Source organism: Emydura macquarii, unplaced genomic scaffold (assembly GCF_026122565.2).
Source record: "Emydura macquarii macquarii isolate MOO-44397 ecotype Brisbane River unplaced genomic scaffold, CSIRO-AGI_Emac_v2 contig_691, whole genome shotgun sequence".
NCBI lineage: Eukaryota > Metazoa > Chordata > Testudines > Chelidae > Emydura > Emydura macquarii.
In genome coordinates this window covers 17616002-17628520 of record NW_027130828.1, presented here as the reverse complement: position 1 = coordinate 17628520, position 12519 = coordinate 17616002, and positions in this window count along the sequence as shown.

Sequence of the window (12519 nt, the reverse complement as noted above, 5' to 3'; positions counted from 1 at the left end):
CAGAGGTTCTCCCTCTAGCCTGCTCCTCCAGCTATCTGAAGGGCCCCAGGTTTCACCTGAGAGCCGTGAGGAGTAGGGGTTGTTCTGGAGTAGCAACTCAAAAGCTGTTTATAAATCTGCCCACTTCATGGCTCTTGCTTCCAAATTGGTCTGAACTCCTCACCAGAGCATAGTTTCAAGCAATGAGGGGTTAAACTGGGGAAAATGTAGGGTTACCACCTGTTGCCATCCTTTCCAAGGGGTACTCCCTATTCTAGCCCTGAAACGGCTCTGAAATGTCTGTGGGGTTGATGCCGTGACATGATATTGTTCTGAAATCTGAATCATTGTGTTCCAGTGAGATGGTTTCCTCTTGGAGGATGACATTATGAGCCATTTCCATCTCTTATGCCATCCCTTCTTCCGAAATTCCCTACTATGTACTCACTTGAGCCCCACAGGCTTCCATACTCTCCAGGCTTGTCCACCCAGGCTAGTTATTCCAGAATAAAGCAGGATATGAATTTCAAGGACTATAGCTATTTCAGAATAACTCCCCGTGTGGACACTCTTATTTTGGAATAAGAGTGTCCACATGTGGAAGCACTGTGGAATAAATATTCTGGTCAATTTCCTCCTGTAGACAAGCCCTCAATCGTTTCTTTGACACAAAGAGTATCCAGGAAAAAATAATAAATGGGATTTATTGGCCCTGCCCCTGAGACTAATGCTATTGTGCCTCCTTAGCCTTGTAAAAATTTAGATCTAGCAATCCAGCTAGCACACTGGTGGGCATCCCATGGGACATGGGTTGAAACCTATAATGATCTCTTGATAAAGGCATGGGGCTGGGAGAGTTGGGTTCTATTTCCAGCTCTGCCACACACTTGCTCAGGCAACTCATTAGGCTTTTTGTACCTCGCTTTCCCCCAGCTGCAAAATGGGAATCATTAGATTTCCCACCTCGCAACGGATAAGGCATAGTCCATTGAGGTCTGTAAATGATCTGAGAGCCTTGGAGGGAAGGTGCTGTAGATGTGCAAAGTATTATTTTGCGAAAGACGAGTATCCTATCAGAGTAGTAAGCCTTGGGATGGCTCTGTGGGAAGAGAATGGGAAGCCCTGTGCTTATGTTAATAACTTTAAGGTTCCAGGACTGAAATCACAGTCACACTTATCCCCTTCAGTTATTTGTCTCTCTCATCTCTGGGCGACACCCTTGCATGTATTCCAGCAGCCTATGTTTGTACTCGCTCCAGATATAGATCTGGATTTGGATGTCCAGATCTATATAACCTGGTGTGTGAACCGAAGCTAAGAGTTCTTCCTATGAGCTATTCCCTTTTTGCTGATTTAGCAGCAGTTTCTGGACACCTTGGACCAAATTCAGAGCTGGGGTAAGAGGGCTCTGCTCCTACGGACAGCACATGGATTTGCACCAGCTTTCTCTAGGCCAGGATTTATCTCCTTGAACATGAAGGGCACTTGATAAAAGCATACTTCAGAGTGTCTTCCGTTTTGGCAACCTGTAGTGAGCTGGTGAAATGACTGCAGGAAAACAGTGGAGGTAGGAACAGAACCCAGGCGTCCTGACTCAAACTCATGTATAACCCCATTTTCCCCTTGTGTCAGGTGCTGTGAGAGCCCTTCCCTCCCCTAGCACGAGAGCCGAGCTGGAGTTAACCCCTTATTCACCAGGGACCCGATACAATAATGCCTTTTCCACCCAGCCATGCTGGTAAAAACCAAAGAAATTGAGACATCAGATAGCTAGAATTGGGGCAGGGCGACTCTGAGAAAAAGAATAACAGAATGTCAGTTGTTTTTAATGTCACTGAACCACAAGAAGACACAATTTCCCTGCCATAAATGATTGCTTTGAGGAAGATTTGGTTTGAGAGGTCATGCGGAGTGGCCATTAGTCCACAGTAACACACCACAGTTGCTTCAGGAAGTGGTGCTGCTAACAGAAGAAATTGCTTTAACTGTAGTAATATAATTAGTCTGATCTCGCAGGGGACAGAGTCGTGCTGCTGAACTCTACCAAGGGGAGGTGTTGGGTTTTTTTTTTAATGAGGACATTAGTTTAAAAACAGCCTGGAGGGGAGAAGGAGGAAATTACAATCCATGCACTCAGCAGGCAGGGGAGGAACACACTCCCCTATCAGACCCATAGAGACAGATGCTGAGCCTTACAGAAGCCTCGGGGCTAGAAGTAGCATTTGTAAGCCATGTGCCCCCGCCCCTTAGAAACGATTGAGGGTGGGGTTCTCCCGCAAGCCTGGTCGAGTCTGGTGTGCAAGGCCAAAGCCATTGGTGTGGAAGTTCTACCCCCCAACTGCCTCCCCCACCCCACACCAGCACCCTGGGCTCTCATTCTGTTGCTGAGATCCCCCTGTTGTCACTGCTTCCTCTGGGGCAGGGACAGGGGTTGGAAAACCATGAAAGGGTTAATACAGCCTCGGGGTGAATTAACTTTTCTTGGAAAATTATGGCAGGTTGGACAGGAGGAATTGACACCCCCACCCCCACCCCGACCCCCAGAGACCTGGCTAGAGCAGCCCTCGGAGCCCTGGTGCCATAGGAAGTTGTAGTCTCAATGCACTGTTCTTGCATGGGACAATATCTGGCCTATTACCTAAAGTAGCTATAACTGGAAATGGAGACAAGAAGAGCTGAGAGAGATTCTGAAGCATAAGAATAGCCAGAGATACAAAGCATCATACTTTCTTTGGACCTGATTTTCTAAAAGGCATGCAACTGTGCGCTGAAGTGAGCTGTGCAGTTACATGCACATTGCGCACTCGAGCAGGCCTAGGGGTGCCAGTTTTGGTTGGACATATTCCCGGAGGTTTTATCACATGACACAATCGTTGATTGAAGAGGAATCTTTCATTCCTGGCGACTGTGGGACAATCCGGGGGGGTTGGCAGCCCTAAGGAGGCGGGTGGCCAGTCAGACACGTACGTGGCCGTGTGTGTGTGGATTTTACTTTTCACAGAAGCGGTGAGAAATAAGAAGGGCCAGTGGGAACGTTGTCTAGAGAGACTGATATCCTGGAAAGGAAAAACGATAGTGACCAGCTGGGAGGGCCACGCCTTGTAGAGGGTCATGAAGAGGGAATAGCCTGACTGTGGAGACAGAGACAGGGGTGAGCAACCGAAGGAGGGAGCATCAGCCTGGTCATGAGCTAATCCCCAGACGAGCCCAAGGAGGTTGCCCCAGCGGGGAGTAGTGCACCCCCTTCCAGGCTCCTGAATCAAGGATTTGCATGAAATGAGCAGTGCAGGACTGGGTAAAAGGCACCGTGGCCATTTGAAGTTGGTGGCCGGCCGCCATATTTCAGGCTAGGCCAAGCCACCTGTTATTGACTATGGAGCTAGGGGAGAAGGTTAAACGCAGGATCCGTGGCATGAGAACATCCGTGGGGTGTGACGTCATGAGTGGGCTGCTGCACACCCTCCAGCCTAGCCACTGGCTGTGTACAGGAGTGGGTTGATGCACTTTTGTGTGGATGGAGAATCCCAAGTGAGCTGACTCCACGGGGACCTAGCCATGCTCAGTATTAAGAAGAAAATTGGGGGAAGGTGTCGCAAAAGCTGACCGGTTTCCAGGCGGAAGTGCCACAAAATGAGCACAGGATCAACGAGAGGAATTTTTGGCCCTGCCCCAAAAGGGGAACAGGGTGTTTGAGGGGGTTCTGCCCCCACGGAGGGGGATCAGAATGAGGGGGATGGGATAGACCCAACCTTCACACCTGCTTGAGCTCCAAGTGGAGAATCCTGCTGTTAGATTCTGTGGTGTCCGGCAGGGGTTGCTGTGGGGTGGGCCAGGCCGGGGCTCTTGATCACCACTTTTTGTCAGTGCTGCCCCTTCCCTCTGCTGGAAGGACAGGCGGACAGGAAGCAGCAGCGGTGGCAGCCTGGGCCAGAACTCAGCACAGTGCAAGGCGAGGCTCCGATTCCTGCCACAGGCTGGGCTGGACCAGATTGGCTGGTGCCATGTGGGGCCCTAATCCCTCCCTCCCACCTCCCTCGCCGCCTCTGGGATGGAGCTGGCCCACTAACTCACATGAGCAGCTGGTGAAAATCATAGTCGTGCATAGGGGGCTGGAGGACTTGCTGCCTGTGTGTATCCCATGAAATTCAAAGGCCCATGATGCTGCTGTGAATTTTTAAAAAAACACAATTTTTGTAGGACCTTATTTATCTATGGTGTATCGTTTTGCTTAGTCACTTTGACTCCTTTGTTAAAATTTAAGCATCAGAAGGCCTAACCTCTAGCAGTTCCTCAGAATTACAGCACAAAAAGAGCCATTGCTAGAGTACTGAACTTTGGGGTTATGGGATGTTCTGGGGTTAGTGATCCATACTTGGGTTATTTGAGCAAAGGGTTCCCAAGAGACAGACACTCCTAAAAATCACCTGCTTCTTATCCTGTTGTGTTTCCCCCTCGGCTCAAACGGTATGTCTCCACTGCAGGTGAAGGTGTGATTGTAACGGGGGTAGGCATACCGATGCTAACTTTAATCTACCTCCTATAGGTAACAAGAGTAGCGACAAAGTGGCGGCACAGGCTTGGAGTTGGGCAGCCTGATGTGGATTTGAGGTACATACTCAGGTTGCCAGCTCGTACTGAGGCCTGTGCCCTCTCCCCACAGATTCACTACTATTGTTACCCATATTAAGATAAATCAAAGCTAACACAGATATGCCTTCCTGTACTCCAATCCCATCTTCACCTGCAGTGTAGTCCCCAAACTGATCCCAGATGCTTGGGATTGACTTTACTTGGCATCTGTTATCCACTGCCCCTTGGGGGGAGCAATACTCCATCTTCACTAGCTTTTGGAGTTTAGAAATCCAGGTCAGCTCAAGCCTAAGTGATGCACCAAAGTGAGACGCTTGATTTGTGCATGTGCTGGGTGGGGATGGGAGAGCATCTGTAGAAGTCTATCTGTCTGAGGCCATGGAACATACCTAAAGTCAGACTTGCAGAGCCAGTTCAGACTGCCATGCTACAGTCACTGAACCCAGCCTTGTTTATCACCTGTGTTTCATTCCTGATCCAGGAAGATTTGTGAGAATGATTGCTGAGCACGTTGCTACTTGCTGCCTGTGCGTATAGGGCTTTATGCTTTCAGGAAACTTGCCTTGAGTAGCACAGCTACTTAATTATAGCTTCTTCTTATTTCTAAAAGATAAATGACACGTATGAATTAAAGGGACAGGGTGGGTGAGGTAACGTCTTTTATTGGTCCAACTTCTGTTGGTGAGAGAGAGACACTTTTAAGCTTATACAGAGCTCTTCTTCAGCCCTGGGAAATGCGCTGCCAAATAGCTAAATACAAGGTGTAATAGATTGTTTAGCATATGTAGTTAATTTCAAGGGACCATTCAAGGTGAAGTGGCCCGTTAACATCTCTCCAAAGTACTACCTCACTCACCTTGTCTCTAATATGCAGGGACCAACACTGCTGCAACAATACTGCATACAACATGAGAATTAGGCAGTAATTATAAAACACAGCCAAACATCAGTGTTTTCTGATCCCTACCACCCATATGTCTAATTGCAATGCCTTGTGGATGCCTTAGGGCTGGTCTACACTACACTGTTTTGTCGACAACACAGTGGAGGTGTACACACTGAAATGCTCCTCCCACCGATGTAACTCCCCCGCTATGCCGACATCATAAAACCACCTCAAGGAGACGCACAGGGCTTATGTCGGTGTGGTTAGGGCGATGCAATGTCAGTGTAGACAGGGAGTTCCTTACATCAGCTGTTGGCTGTCATTGTTGTCAATTTCACAGCTATAGCAAGAAAGCAGGGCAACTAGAGCCCAGCTGCCCCCTGCTCCCCTGGAGAGCTGAGCAACTGGTCCCCCCCCCTTCTGGCTGGGAGCAGGGAGGGGAGAAGCCCTGGGTGGCTTCCCCTGGCTCCCATTGCAGAATGGGCAGGGGAGAAACCCAGGCGGCTTCCCCCAGCTCCCAACGGAGTGGCAGGGGGGGCAGCCTGCTGGGAGCCTGTGGGGCAGCCTGGCTCCCAGCAGGGAGCTGCCAGTGGAGCTGAGAGACTGGGCTCTCAGCTCCCTACACTGCCCCTCTTACGTCGGTAGCAATGCTCCGGGTGAGGACGTGCACCCCCGACTTGAGAGTAGCGTGGACATCAGCCACCACAGTGATTAATGCAGTGGCTGTAAGTCGACATATCTTTGTACTGTAGACCAGGCCTTGGTGCGGTTCATGCAAAATCTGCTACGGGGAATTGCCCAAATCTAAGTGATGTTCAAAGAGTGTAAGTGTGCATGTGCGACATTGGGATGGGGAAGAATCTGTAGTCACATACCTGCTATCAGAGTCACAAAGTAGCATGTACCTTACCTCTCTATTTCTTGGCTTTCAGTGGTCCAAGCTTGTGGTACTTTAACTCTCCCTATCTGGCTTTCAGAGATCTGAGCTCAGCTAAACTCAGTGTTCTGGACAGGCACAAGGCAGTACTGGGTGACTTTAACTCTGCATTAGCTGTTTTGGTTTTTGTTATTGACTAATAATAAATGCTATGTACAGCGTATTGGGAAACGACAACTGGGAATCTGCAAATGGATGGGAAACTTGGTGTTGATATATACCCACAAGCAACTGTTACCCAGGGTTTCTCGACCTAGCAACTTTTATTCTCTGTGAGTTGATATCAGGAAATAAACCAAAGAGAAATAAACCGCCTGCTCTATGACTGACACAGACAAGTCAAAACTAAGTGCTTTTAATTTAAATCTTTTCTTTATTGGTCTCCAGTAATTGCCATTGGAATTGCTTTTACTGGAAGTCTCTACTTATTAGTCTTAAGCACATATACACACAATAGGTGGTTAGAGTATCCCAAAACTTGATAGTTACCCCACAAGTCTGAGGCAGTCTTCAGGTGAATCAGTCACAGATTTCCAGCTGGCTAGTCTCGCCGTCTGCACATGGAGATCTTTCCAAATGTGTCCATGAACCGATCTGCCTAACTGAGACTCTCTACCTCACCTTACACCCCAAAAGTTACAGAGGCATGTCAATCAAAAGTTACAGAGACATGTCAATCAAAAGAATGTTGCATAGCTAACCAAACAAATCAATCACTGGGCAAAAGCAGGAGTTAGAGACATGTCATTAAAAATATATTGTTAAGCAAGCAGTCTTAAGTTGTTAGTCTGATAGCTAAACTTCCCCATGCCAATTCTAAAATCTATCCAGACTTCCTGTTTTTCATAGACATTTGCCTCAGCACATTCAGAGAGAGAGAACGCATACAGCCAGGCTCACTTCACATGTTTACTGTCTACCCTTCCCACCTGGTTTGCCTAGTTATGCTAAGTTCCTGCAAAGGTCTGAAACGGTTAAAAGCAGCAAGCAGAATAATTGGTAGTCCATCCCGATAATTGGCAGTGGCTTGGACACCTGGCTGGTTGCTAATATGCTCCTGTTTACAACTGAATCAATGACACCACTTGGGTACGGAAAATGGGCTGTCATATAGGAACTAGGGGTGTTGCACACATAATGTGGGATTGTGCAAAAGTTCTGGGAAGAGATTACCCAAAAAATAAATTGTGTGCTGGACAACAATCAAGACACAACATTTGACCCATGATTGGGATTGCTGCAAACGAGGTATGTAAGGCCTGCCGATGCATTCCTTACCCTCCCGTTGACTGCAGTGGGAGTTTTGGTTGCACACAGAATGCAGGATCAAATCACGTGATCAAACCATTCATCCAGGACATTATCTGTGTGTACCAAATTCTGCATCCCATGCAACTGGACACTTCAGAGCACAGACCAAGGGAATGGAACAAAGAACTGTCCTGTTGTAAAAAGAAAGCAGAGCTTGAGGTAGTCAGCACTTGGCCCAAAACTTTTGAAAATAGTTGGAATCAATGAGCTAATCAATTTTCTCCAAATAGCTTTCTAACATTTGTATTAGGTTGGACAAATATTCAGAATTATCTGCTCTGTGGTCAAGCCCACCTGAATTTGTTGTACATTTTTTTTCAGTGTTAAGAAACCTTTATAATTTATTCTTGGTGTAACATTTATAGTGCGCAACGTGCTCTATAGACAATCCAAGAAACAAGTGGCCTGAAGTGCTTGTAATCAAAATAGGCCACATGTAGATGGGGGTGAGCCATCACCAAAATCAAAGCTACTGAGCAAGTGACATTTCCCACTTCAGTGAAGGGATTATTAGGATTTAGGATCAATTATTATTATTTATTATTTGTATTATGGAAGTGCTTAGGAATTCCAGTCAAAGAGCAGGGCCTGTTGTGCTACATGCTGTACAGACAAACAGCAAAGAAGACAGTCCCTGCCCCCCAGAATGCTCACAATTTGCATGACCGGTAGAAAGCAACAGAGAAAGAGAGTTAGTTGGAAGGAGAAAACAACAGGAAAATGACGAGAGTTTAGCAGAAAAGCAGAAGTCACAGCTTGTCACTTGCCTAAAGACGTCAGATGGAAATGATTGCGAGGCACAGGGAGGATGCATAGTGAGGTCACTTAAGCAGGGGGGGGGGTGGGGGGGGGGTGTTCCTGGCCAATGGGGCAGTGAGAAAGAAAGCCCGGAGACAAGACAGGAAGAAGGACTGTCAAAGAGGCGGCTAATGGTGCAGCATTGGTAAAGCGAAGGAGTAACAGTAAAAACAGCTGGAATTACGGGACAAGCTAGCAAAGGAGGCTGATGAATTAGCGTGGTTGAAAATGTTCAGGGCTATATTAGATGCTTGTATTTTAGGTATGGTTTAGCCATAGTGAAATCAACCCTGCTGCGATGAAGAAAGATAGAGATGACCAGTGGTCCCTTCCAGTCCTAATGTGCTGAGGATTCTGTAGTGCCAAGGAAAGTAATTACAAAGCCAGAGAGTGAATGGAGAATTGATTCAAAACGTAATAAGCTGTGAAAGGGAGCAGAGCAGTGAGTATCAGATTGGAAATGCCAAAGGGAAAGCCAAGAATCCGCTAATGAATAACCAGCTGAAAGACTGAGAACCATGGCAGAGACACAGACGCTGGGCTTGAGAAGGGCTCTGTGCACAGGAAGTATTCAGACTATTCTCACCTTTTGTTGATGAGTCCCTGGGACAGGCTTGGATCCATGCAGCCTGATAAAAGAAATTAAATCTTGTCACCACTGGAAAAAATAACCCAATGTGCAATTTGCCTTCCTGGAGGAGGCTTCTGCCTAGGACCAAGCACAAATGTGTCACTGGATGGGCAAGTGTGTGCATTGATGTTCAAAGGCAGAAATGGCAGATCCCCGGAGTCCTGACTGGATGTCCTGAGCTTTAACCACTAGACCATACTCCCTCTCAAATTATAGTGCAAACCACAGGAAAAGATATTCAAGGAGAGAACAGATTTTCCCTCTCTTGGAAGTTATTGATAACTTAAAGCCAGGACATAGGTAGAAGCTGTCACCTATAACAGGAAAAACCAGGAGTGTCTCCACTGAAGTCAGTGCAATTCTGTTGGAGTAAACCAATGAGGGAGAAGAATCAAACCAAGAGTGTTTTCAGTTGTTGGAAACTTACCTGGTTTTCTCTACAAAGAAACGACTGTGAATCTCTAAATAGGAGAGAGAGAAACTCAAGTTCAGCCAGTTAGAAATAGTTTAGCAACTGTTTCTTCATCACATCCCATACAATTTAGGAAACAAACTGAGTGGGAGAATAAACATGGCAGGTTAATGATTCAAAGAGCAAGATCCCTTCTGTGCCTATTTCTTTGTTTGAAACAAAAAGAAAAGACCTGATAAGTCAAGTGGGGGAGATTGCTTGGGGAGATGCGCAAAAACTCTTCACTAGCTTACATCAATTAAAAGAATAAGCTGTGATCTCTGAACAGATTGAGGACCATCTCTACCTTTAAAAAATCATTTGCTTAAAAGCAATGCTGTCAGTTTATCAGAGGTTTGATCTTCCTCTTGCATTGAGTATGACTCCATTAAAGTTACTCCTGATTTACGGGGGGGAGGGTGAGCAGAGAATTGTGTCCCATAGACTTTTTAAAAAGCCCTGAGCCACCTTGCTCCTAACACCATAAAATCGAAAGATTTTAAAAACTAAATTTCCTATTCAAGCTGTCTGTTTAATTTTTGCATTTCCTTCTTGAGTAATGGGAGGAAATATGGGCTGGGATCTCAAAGGAGCATAATGGAGTTAGCTCAAATCCCACCGAAATTCATGGAAATTAAGAGTTTAACTCGCTGAGCTCGTTTTGAAAATGCCAGGCCTTGTCAGTTTCATTTTTATGTATACATTTAGTTTCTGTTCTTGTGTTGACAATGGCTGAAGAGAGTTAAATTTTGAATATGCCATGGTTAAGGGAAATCATACTCATGCTCTACGAGAAGATGGGCTACTGAAGTTGAATCAAAGGAATATATAGAATTGAGGAAATCTTCCCAAAGAAAATCTTCCCAACAGGGAGATCAACAAGGCTACAAAGTAGACTTCCAGGGGAAGTGGTGGAAGCTTTCTTGCTTGGGACATTTAAACTGGACTGGGAAGAATTCTAATATATGTACAACAGGAGACAGTCCTGCAGTGGCAAGGAGATGGACTAGGTGAATAGACAGGTCTTTTCTCAGAGGTCACTAGAGAGTCTCTGACATTGAGTCAGCTACCTGATTTAGATTAAGGAAGATAGGTCCTGTGGTTCAGGCATTAGCTGAGGATTTGGGAGACTTTGGTTCAGTTCCCTGCGTTGCCACAGGCTACCTGGGTGACCTTTAGCATATGTCTGCACTGTAGCGGGAGCCGGCCGCCCAGCCCAGATCTAGAGACTTGTGCTAGCATCATGCTAAAAATAGCTGTGTGGATGTTCCCAGTCTGGGCTGGACCTGGGGCTCTCAAGCCTGCCCCATGCCCTGTGCCTGACAGCCTGAGCTCCATCCTGAATCAGAATATCTACAGAGCTATTCTTAGAACTCTAGCATGAGCCCTGCCAGCACCAGTCTGTGGCCCCGGGCGAGGATGCTCACTGCCAGATGCAGTGTAGACGTACTCTTAGAGTCAGTGTTTTAAAGGTGTTTAGAGCCCTAAAGATGCAGATAGGCACCTGGTGGGATTTTCAAAAGTTCCTAGGTGGAAGTTCCCTGGGGCTAGAGTCCCAAAGGGATTCAGGTCCTAACTATCATTTTAGGCACCTAAATCCAAAATTTAGCTCCTCAAAATTTCAGATCAGCTGCCACCTAACGCTGTAGATACCTGAAATTCCTCAGTGCCTAAGTTTCCACCAATAAACACCCTTAGGCACTTAAAAATCTAGAGGACATGCACACAGCTGGTTAAATCCTGATGCCCAGCTCACACCTGAATCTTGGCAGGATCCTCATACGAGGCCATCACCCTTAAGGGGCCTGATACAGTGGATGTTCTCAGAGGCTGCATAAGAGCTGAGGCTCTGAGCAAAATGGGGAATAACGATCCTCCTCCTCTAATAACCATTGGCCTAGTGGTTAGCACACTCACCCAGCATATAGGAGACCTTGGTTCAATTGCTCCCCACTGCCTGATCTGGAGCAGTGAGTTGAACCCACATTTCCTAGGAGCGCACCCTAACCGCAAGGCTATGGGGTAGGCTGGTGTGGGACTCTGTTAATCGCTCCTATTGAAGCCATTCCACTTTGTAAAAATCAATAGTTACTAGGCCAGAAAAACAACAGCAATGACTCTATGGCCCTGTGGTTGGGTGATATTTATAGGCTAGGAGAGTCGTGAGTTCAAGTCCCTCTTCTAATGATTACTTGTTTATATGAAGTGGAGCAGCTTTAAGAGAGACCCAGGCTTTACAGCACTGAGCCTGAGTCCCCTTTGTAGAACTAGTCCTAGGTGCTTAACTCCCGAACCAGGCACTAGGTGCCTAGCTGCACCAAAATGCCTTTTTAAATCTAGTCCTTAGTCTCTCAGGCCCAGATCTTCAAAGGTATTTAGGCTCCTAACTTCTAGGGAAATCCACAGGCGTTAGGAGCTAAGTACTTTTAAGGACCAGGGCATCTGGGCTTCCATTCCCCCTCTGTAAAATGGGGACAGTAGCATTTTTATACCTCGGGATGGTGTCTTGAAGATAAACATGTTACAGATCGTGACGCGTGCGCAGGTACTGCGCTAATGGTAGAAAGCTTCTCCATGTGCTAGAGCAGTGCAGCAATGTTTAGCTCCTGGAGCTCTGAGTGCTGTGCTCCAGACGGAATAATTACTGCTTTAACTAACCATTGGCTAGGCAGGGTGGAAGGGTTTGCCTTCCTGTGAAGCACCAGCTGTTGGCTACTATCATGGGTTGCGGTACCGATTTTCCTAGAGTTTCATTAATACGTTTGCAACAGACAAGGAACCAAGCAGAGTAAATAAATGCTCAGAGCTTTATGCTAACACCAGAACTGAATTCCTTGGCCTTGACTCACACACTTGTGTGTATAACTTACTAGAAGGCCAGTCACTTTACAACGATCCAGTAACAGAAGCACTTGGTGCTGGATTCCAAAGGGCAG